At 42.1% G+C, this 8,482-nt stretch overlaps 1 pseudogene; it reads left to right on the forward strand.

Moving 5' to 3' along the window:
* The first annotated feature begins 6,253 nt into the window (after positions 1 to 6,253).
* LOC118672951 lies at positions 6,254 to 7,125 on the forward strand (annotated as a pseudogene).
* Positions 7,126 to 8,482: the final 1,357 nt, after the last annotated feature.

Genomic DNA, 8,482 nt, shown 5'->3' on the forward strand with positions numbered 1-8,482 from the left:
TAAATATAGTTTTTTTATTTCAGTGAGGAAGGGAGAGAGAGAGAGAAACATCAATGATGATAGAGAATCATTAATTGGCTGCCTCCTGCACAGCCCACACTGGGGATCAAGCTCACAACCTGGGCATGTGTCCTGACCAGGAATCGAATTGTGACCTCCTGGTTCATAGGTCGACATTCAACCACTGAGCCATGCTGACTGGGCAGCAGCTAACATTTCTTGATGATAGATGTCACTTAATCTTCACAAGAACCTCAGGAGCTATGTACATACTATTATTATCTCTGTTTTATTGACAGGGGAATGGGTGCTTGTGGACATTAAGTAACCTGTACAAGTCACATAATTAAAATGACTGGCGTTAGAGTTATAACCCAGGTCACTTGGCCAGATTCCAAATTCTGTGTTCTCAAATGAACCTATGCCTGGGACAAATGGATTCCACATAATTCTGGCTCTCTCAGAAATTCTCTTTTGTTTTGTTTTTTAATTTATTTATTTTTAAATATATGTATATTTAATTTATTTCAGAAAGGAAGGGAGAGGAAGAGATAGAAACATCAATGATGACAGAGAATCATTGATCAGCTGCCTCCTGCACGCCCCCCACGGGAGACCGAGCCCACAACCCGGGCATGTGCCCCTAACTGGAAGGGAACCGAGGATCTTTCAGTCCACAGGCCGTCGCTCTATCTGCTGAGCCAAACCAGCTAGGGCCAGAAATTCTGTTTTGCAGCATTGTTAATTTTTTTAAAAAGCCAGAACACCTTTCAATAGACTGCATTCCTAAATGACAAGCTAATGTTCGCCAGGAATTGGGAGAAACAGGGAAGAATTGGCACCTCTCCTCTGCATTCTCCTCTGCATTCTGCAAGATAAAGGAATGAGCAGACCCCTCGAAGTCAAACTGCTGTTTGCCCAAGGAGATGTTGAGATGTCTTGTTATTCCCAGTAGAGAGACCACTTCCCTAGTGTGAAAATTAATTCAGGAAATATGTTCATAAAGGGATCATACCTGTGAGGAGGGCATCTGTGGACACTCTTGCAGCTCTTTTCTCTCTAGTATTTTCTATACTCAGTTCATACCCACCTGTCAGCTCAGGTGACTCCTTGTTCTTGCGTAGTGGTGCCAGCTGTCAGGTTTGGCAGCATTTTTCTTCTCATTTCTTTCTCATTTTCAGCAGCTCATCTGGATTTTTCCCTATGGGTCCCTGTCCCTATTTTACAACCACTAACCTTTTGATAAAGAGACTCTGCCTAAAGCACTTCTTGTCTCCCAGTCCATTAAAGTATTACAGGATCTGGAATTCTCCCAAACTCTATAAATTACCATTATAGTCTATGTGCTTAAAGCAGACTGTGAAAGTCAGCACAGTACAGAGAATGATGGGCTAAAGTTACAAATTTTCACACTTGGGTTCTATTCCATCTGAAAGTCGCTTATCCACTCTGGGCCTCTGTTTCCACATTTATTTTATTTTTATTTTTTTGAAAGAGTTGACTAGATCTCTACATTGCTCCCATCTGAAGAAATTTCTAATCCTATTTACAGTAATAATTAATAATAATAACAATAATAATAATACCTAACATACATTGAGCATTTAACCTTTTCCAAACACTATGTAAGTGTATTATTTTCATTAGCTAATCTTCACAAGAACCTTATGTGACATGTTTCAGTATTGCTGTTGATTCAGCTTGTTGTCCTGAGCAGGATACAAGGGTGATTTCTTTCCCGGGTCCTTGTCCAGATGGATTCGAAGAATGAGGCCACAGACAAAGGTGGTAGATGAAAAGGGCAGAAATTTATTGGAAGCAAATATAGGCACCCACATAGGGAAGGGACTCCAAGGGGGTAACCCACTGAGCCGCTTTTTCTAAGCTTTATAAATGCTGTAGTTCTTTGTTTCTTCATGCTCCCTTATGATTGGTCACTCTTTTTGCAGAATATCAGTTTCAAAGCCCAAATCCCACGTGGTACCCCTCTTTTCCTCTCCCCCTTAACTTGTAACATTTCTCTATCTCCTGTGAAAATCTGTTCTCCTTTTTCTACCATTTGTCGGCATTTCTCTGTGCTACATGAAAGTTTATTTCCTTTTTCTTTATACCCTGTGGCTTTTCCCTCTCTTCTGTGAGTGGATAGCTTCCTCCCCTTATCCTGTGGCACTTTTTTTTTTTTTTCCCTGTGAATGTATGCCTTCTAAAGGCTCCAAGCCCTCACCTATACATTCCTCCCCCATGGGACCTCTTTATTCCTAAAACTCCTAAACCTGCCTATTTTACCCCTAAAACTCCTTTCACTATTATGTACTTTTACATTCAGAAAAAAAAAATGAGGCCTGGAAGGATTAAATAACTTACCTAATGGCACTTAATAGTAAGTGGTTTCCATTGATATTGAGGCTACTTACAAATATTCCAGTTTATGTTCCTTCCAGGCACTGGTCAGACTTGATTTCTCATGAGGAGTCAGTGTGAAATTTGCCTCAGTGCTTTTTCCGCCTGTCATCAATGTTTCAGGTATTGATGTCAGCTCTGACAACTTGGGTTCTGGAGTCAGGACAATAGAGGACAGGGAACCCAGCCAATCCACAGTGAGCATAGAGCATGAGTGAAAAATAAATCTTTGTCTTGGGATTGTTTATCACTGCAGTCAAACCTGGACCATCCTGACTGATACAGTGCTGAAAGCATGACTTTTGACATTAGTTTCACTGATTCTAAAACTCACAAGCTTGACCACTGTTATGGGCTGAACTATTTCCTCCCAAATTCATATGTTGAAGCCCTAACCTCTCAATATGTGACCATATCTGGAAATAGGGCTTTTAAAGTGATGATTGAGTTAAGGTGGGTCCTAATCCAATCTGACTGGTGTCCTCACAAGAAGAGGAAATTTGGACATGCAAAGAGACACCATGGGGAAATCCACGTGAGGACACAGTGAGAAACCAAGGAGAGAGGAGGCCTCAGGAGAAACCAAGCCTACCAACACTTTGATCTTGGACTTGATCCTGCAGAACTGTGAGAAAATAGATTTATGTTATTCAAGCCACCCAGCCCGTGGTATTTTGTTATGGTGGCCCTAGCAAGCTAATACAATCACTGTGGTCCATTTTCTCCTAGAAAGATAGTGCTTGTAATTGCTGAGTCATTGAGACCCTAAGCCGTGACATGTCGTAACTACATATTTCAAATTTAATTCACACTACAATCTATAGATTTTTCTGTATAGTATGCTGTAAAATAAAAAGCGTTTCACCTAGGAGCTATACAAAGCACTGCTAATGTTATCTGGTGTTAGAAATCATTACCAAGTCTACATATGAGTCCTGAAATCTAAAAATGTATTTTTGCTCATGTCAGAGGTAACTCTTTGGACACTGCACACTGCTGAAAGTCTAGCAAATGCAATTAGCACCCATATAAAGTAAAATTCATTAATAAATGACTCTTTTACAGTTACAATTACCATAGCTCTGAATATCTTAATTCCCTGCTGCTATCTTTATATATGTTCCTTAAGATAAAATAACACTTTTAAAACAATCTATATTTTCACATAAATAATAATTAAAGAAAATTAAAAGTGATGTAATAGTTTTAACATTTAAATGTATAATAATTCTCCAGACTTTCAAACCCTTACATGATTAGAACTAGACCCTCTCTAGATTCTACCCTCTGGAAGGCATTACTTTTTGTCCATAAGGAGTGCTTTGAGCATAATCTGAAACATTTCATAGATATGTGGTAGGCAATCCAGCGGTTCTCAACCTGTGGGTCGCGACCCTTTTGGGGGTCGAACGACCCTTTCACAGGGGTCGCCTAAATACATCCTGCATATCAGATATTTACATTAAGATTCATAATAGTAGCAAAATTACAGTTATGAAGTAGCAACAAAAATAATTTTATGGTTGGGGGTCACCACACATGAGGAACTGTATTAAAGGGTCGCAGCATTAGGAAGATTGAGAACCACTGAATTAGACAGACATGAGCAGAGCAAGGACAATGGGCCAAGTATAAGATCACCACGGCAGAACATCCTGGACACCCAACAATGGGAAAAACTGGTAGAACAAGTATTGGAGATAAGCACTGTTAATGAGGACCTCACCCCTAAGGCACCCTTTCCTCCCCTAGATCTTCTCTGGTCATGCAGGTCAGATTCTCCCCTGAGCTTTTTCTCCTGACATGTAGCTAGTCATGTGGTGGACCTCCACCAGTAGAGAAGAACAAGGGGGCTGGAGAAAAGCCCCATCTAACTTCCATTCAAGGACAGAAGATGACGGGACAAGCCCTGACAGGTCAGCTCAAAGAGGAAACAGTTAACCTCTCCTTCGATGGGAGGGGTTAAAGGAGCCCTAGCCCAAACCCAATGAGAGAGACTGATCGATCGATCGGCTGCCTCCTGCATGCCCCCATTGGAGATCGGGCCCTCAATCCAGGCACGTGTCCTGACGGGAATCAAACCATGACCTCCTGGTTCATAGGCCGATGCTGAACCACTAAGCACGCAGGCCGGGCTAAAAATTTCTTTTGGAGTATACTTTTACTTTTACGTGGGTGTTCTGATGATTTTTTTCTTTTAATCTTTGTTGCTGGAAGTATAGGTCCTCCTTTTCCTCCCATTAACCTCTTCCAGCCCCCGCCCTCCTCCCACCTTGAGTATGCTTTTTCTTCGCTTGCTTAATAAGTCTTCTCTAACAAGTTTGAGTCTTGGCTCTGAATTCTTTTGCTACCCTCTAGTTTTGCCGTTTACAGATGGGAACTACAAGAAATGTAAATGAAAACAACCACTTTAAGATGGCCCCTATGAGTTTGCTCCTAGCTTCAGTTATTATGTTAGAGTATTTGGCAGAAAGGATTTTGCAGGTGTAATTGAGGCTAGGAACTGCTATGGGTTGAATTCTCTCGCTTAAAAAAAATGTTGCAATCCTAATCCCCAGTACCTGTGACCTTATTTGGAAATAGGCTCTTTGAAAATGATCAAATTAAGATGTTATCTGGGTGGGACCTAATCCAATATGACTTGTGTCCTTATTAAAAGGGGGAAGTTTGGACAGAAACAGAGAACCCTTCTACAAGCCCAAGCTTGTCTGAGGCTACCACGGCCACGGGACCCAATTCTCCCTCACAGACTCTGAAGGATTCAACCCTGCCAATACTTTGGTTTTGGACTTCTAGCTTTTAGAACTGTGAGATAACTTTTCTGCCGTGTAAACCACCAATTTATGCCACTTTGCTAGCAAATTAATGTACTGCTTGGTTGACTTTAAATTGAACAAAGAAAGAGTATTAGGGGGGGCATAATAACCAATAATGGGGGGAAAAACAACAACACACCCTAGCTGGTTTGCCTCAGTGAATAGCGTCAGCCTGAGGACTGAAGGGCCCCAGGTTCGATTCATGTGAAGGGCACATGCCCGGGTTGCGGGCTGGATCCCCAGTAGGGGGCATGCAGGAAGCAGCTGATCAATGATTCTCTCTCATCATTGATGTTTCTCTCTCTCTCCCTCTCCCTTCCTCTCTGCAATCAATAAAGAGATACCTCTTAAGAAAGAAATGATTGCCCTAACCGGTTTGGCTCAGTGAATAGAGCATCAGCCTGCGGACTGAAAGGTCCCAGGTTCGATTCCAGTCAAGGGCATGTACCTTGGTTGCAGGCACATCCCCAGTAGGAGGTGTGCAAGAGGCAGCTGATCGATGTTTCTCTCTCATCGATGTTTCTATCCCTCTCCCTTCCTCTCTGTAAAAAAAAAAAAATCAATAAAATATATTTTTTTAAAAGAAATGATTGAATAGGAGAAGCAAGCAGGCGAATCATAATGAGGCATGCACGGCCGATATGCACTGTACATTCCACAAGCATTGCCTTCTTATTTTACTTCTTTTAGTGGTTTAATTTTTTAAGATGCAAAGAGGTTGGGTCTGTTTAAATGACTGTGCTGCCCCTTTTCACATCAGAGACCTACTGACAGTGAAGGCCACCCCTGCCTCTCCCATCGGCCTGTCTGGCTGGCAGGGAAGGAAAGAACTTGCTGGTGAAGGAAGAAAGTGGGTGGGATGACAGTGGAATCTACAGAGAAAACCAAGCTGGTCCAAGGTGTCCTGCAGGCTGTCAAATACAATTTAATCAGAGTGTCATTTGGGGGGGTTCAAATTATTTTAACTAATGAAATGCACACTTTTTATTATGCAAATTAAAAATTTTTAAACCTGATCTTTCAATTGTGTTCGCCGCCGCCATCGCTCTCCAACGCCTGCGCCGCCTCCAGCTCGCCGAGCTCCAGCCGAAGGAGAAGGGGGGTAAGTGACGAGGTCCCTGCGCCATGTCTCGTACCAAGCAGACCGCCCGCAAGCCGACCGACGGGGGGCAAAGCGCCTCGGAAGCAGCTGGCGACCAAAGCCGCTCGGAAGAGTGCGCCCTCTACCGGAGGGGTGAAGAAGCCGCATCGCTACAGGCCTGGTACCGTGGCACTTCATGAAATTAGACGTTATCAGAAGTCCACTGAGCTTCTCATTCGCAAGCTTCCCTTCCAGCGTCTGGTGCGAGAAATTGCTCAGGACTTCAAAACAGGCCTGCGCTTCCAGAGCGCGGCCATTGGTGCTTTGCAGGAGGCAAGTGAGGCCTATCTGGTTGGCCTGTTTGAAGACACCAACCTGTGTGCTATCCATGCCAAACGTGTAACAATTATGCCAAAAGACATCCAGCTAGCACGCCGCATACGTGGAGAACGTGCTTAAGAATCCACTATGATGGAAACATTTCATTCTTTTAAAATTTTTTCTCTTCTTCCTGTTATTGGTAGTTCTGAACGTTAGGTTTTTTTTGTTTTTTTTTCCATGGGGTCAAAAGGTACCTAAGTATATGATTGCAAGTTGAAAATAGGGGACAAATCAGGTATTTGGCAGTTTTTCCATTTTCATTTGTGTGTGAGTTTTTGTAATATAAATGCGGGGACATAAAGCATTAATGCAAGTCAAATGTTTCAGTGAACAAGTTTCAGCAGTTCAACTTTATAACAATATAAATAAACCTGTTAAATTTTTCTGGACAATGCCAGCATTTGGATTTTTTTAAAACAAGTAAATTTCTTATTGATGGCAACTAAATGGTGTTTGTAGCATTTTTATCATACAGTAGATTCCATCCATTCACTATACTTTTCTAACTTAGTTGTCCTACATGCAAGTACATGTTTTTAATGTTGTCTGTCTTCTGTGCTGTTCCTGTAAGTTTGCTATTAAAATACATTAAACTATAAAAAAAAAATTTAAACCCGAAAAAAAACTTAGAGGAATATAAACTGATTTTTTAAATAAGATAATCTCTTAAGAATAAGACTTCTTAAAATCAAAGTTAGGAAGTATTATATCTAAATTATTCTCTCTCCTCAGATGTTCCAGTCTATTATTGCAACTAAATAAGCCTATCAGCATGTGGGAAAACTTCCAGCAAAACTTTATCATAGTTTGTTCACAAACAGGGCTAATTTGCACCTCAATTGCTACGTGAACTTGTGATTGCCACACTCCAGGAATGATATAATGGAGACAGGCAAGTCAGAGAAGGGCCAATAAAATAATAAATCAGGTTGAAGGACTCATCCAAGGGCATAACCTGGTAGCTTTGGAGCTATTCATGAGTGTCATGCCCTGGCCAGTCCCCAGCCTCTGCTGTTTTTCTGCACAGCCCCTGTCCTAGGACCAGCCCTGAGGGTCAGCAGGTGGGAACCTGCATCCCTACAGCTGGCTTAACTCCTTACCTGATTTTTCTCCATCCAGGCTCTAGCGCAGAATGTGCTTAGTGAAGTGTCCAGGCCACAGTGACTTGGGAGACAGAGAATGGAGAGCAGACTTAAGATCAAAGTCAAAGCCAGGAGCTTGTTAAGGAGCAAACCAGCCCAAGTGAAGGAGAACAAGGCACAAAGTCCAAATACAGGAAATCAGTGAAGTAGGAAAGCGAAAGTAGGAGGTGGTCTGGAGGATTGTCTATAAACCTCTATAGCGGCATTTAGAGGATGAATGAGCAACTTGGAGTTTGCCCCTGAACCATAGCTCAGTAATTTCAACCTTATTACCTTTGATAAACTTTTCTGATATTGACTCTCAATTGGCCTAGAAATGAAGGTATCTCCTATTCTTAGATTTTGTGTCACAATGCTCTCCACTCATTTCTTTTCTTTTTCTTTTTCTTTCTTTTTTTTTATTTCAGAGAGGAACGGAAAGGGAGAGATAGAAACATCAATGATGAGGAAGAATCATTGATCGACTGCCTTCTGCACACCGCCTTCTTGGGATTGAGCCCGCAACCCAAACATGTGTCCTTGACTGGAATGGATCCTGGAACCCTCAGTCCACAGGCTGATGATCTATCCACTGAGACAAGCCAGCTGGGACTCCACCCATTTCATTTGGAAGTTTAAGGCCACATCCTGGGGAACCTTGCTTTGCCTCTCACACCTAGATA

The sequence above is a fragment of the Myotis myotis genome, unplaced genomic scaffold (assembly GCF_014108235.1).
Source record: "Myotis myotis isolate mMyoMyo1 unplaced genomic scaffold, mMyoMyo1.p scaffold_m19_p_1, whole genome shotgun sequence".
Classification (NCBI taxonomy): domain Eukaryota; kingdom Metazoa; phylum Chordata; class Mammalia; order Chiroptera; family Vespertilionidae; genus Myotis; species Myotis myotis.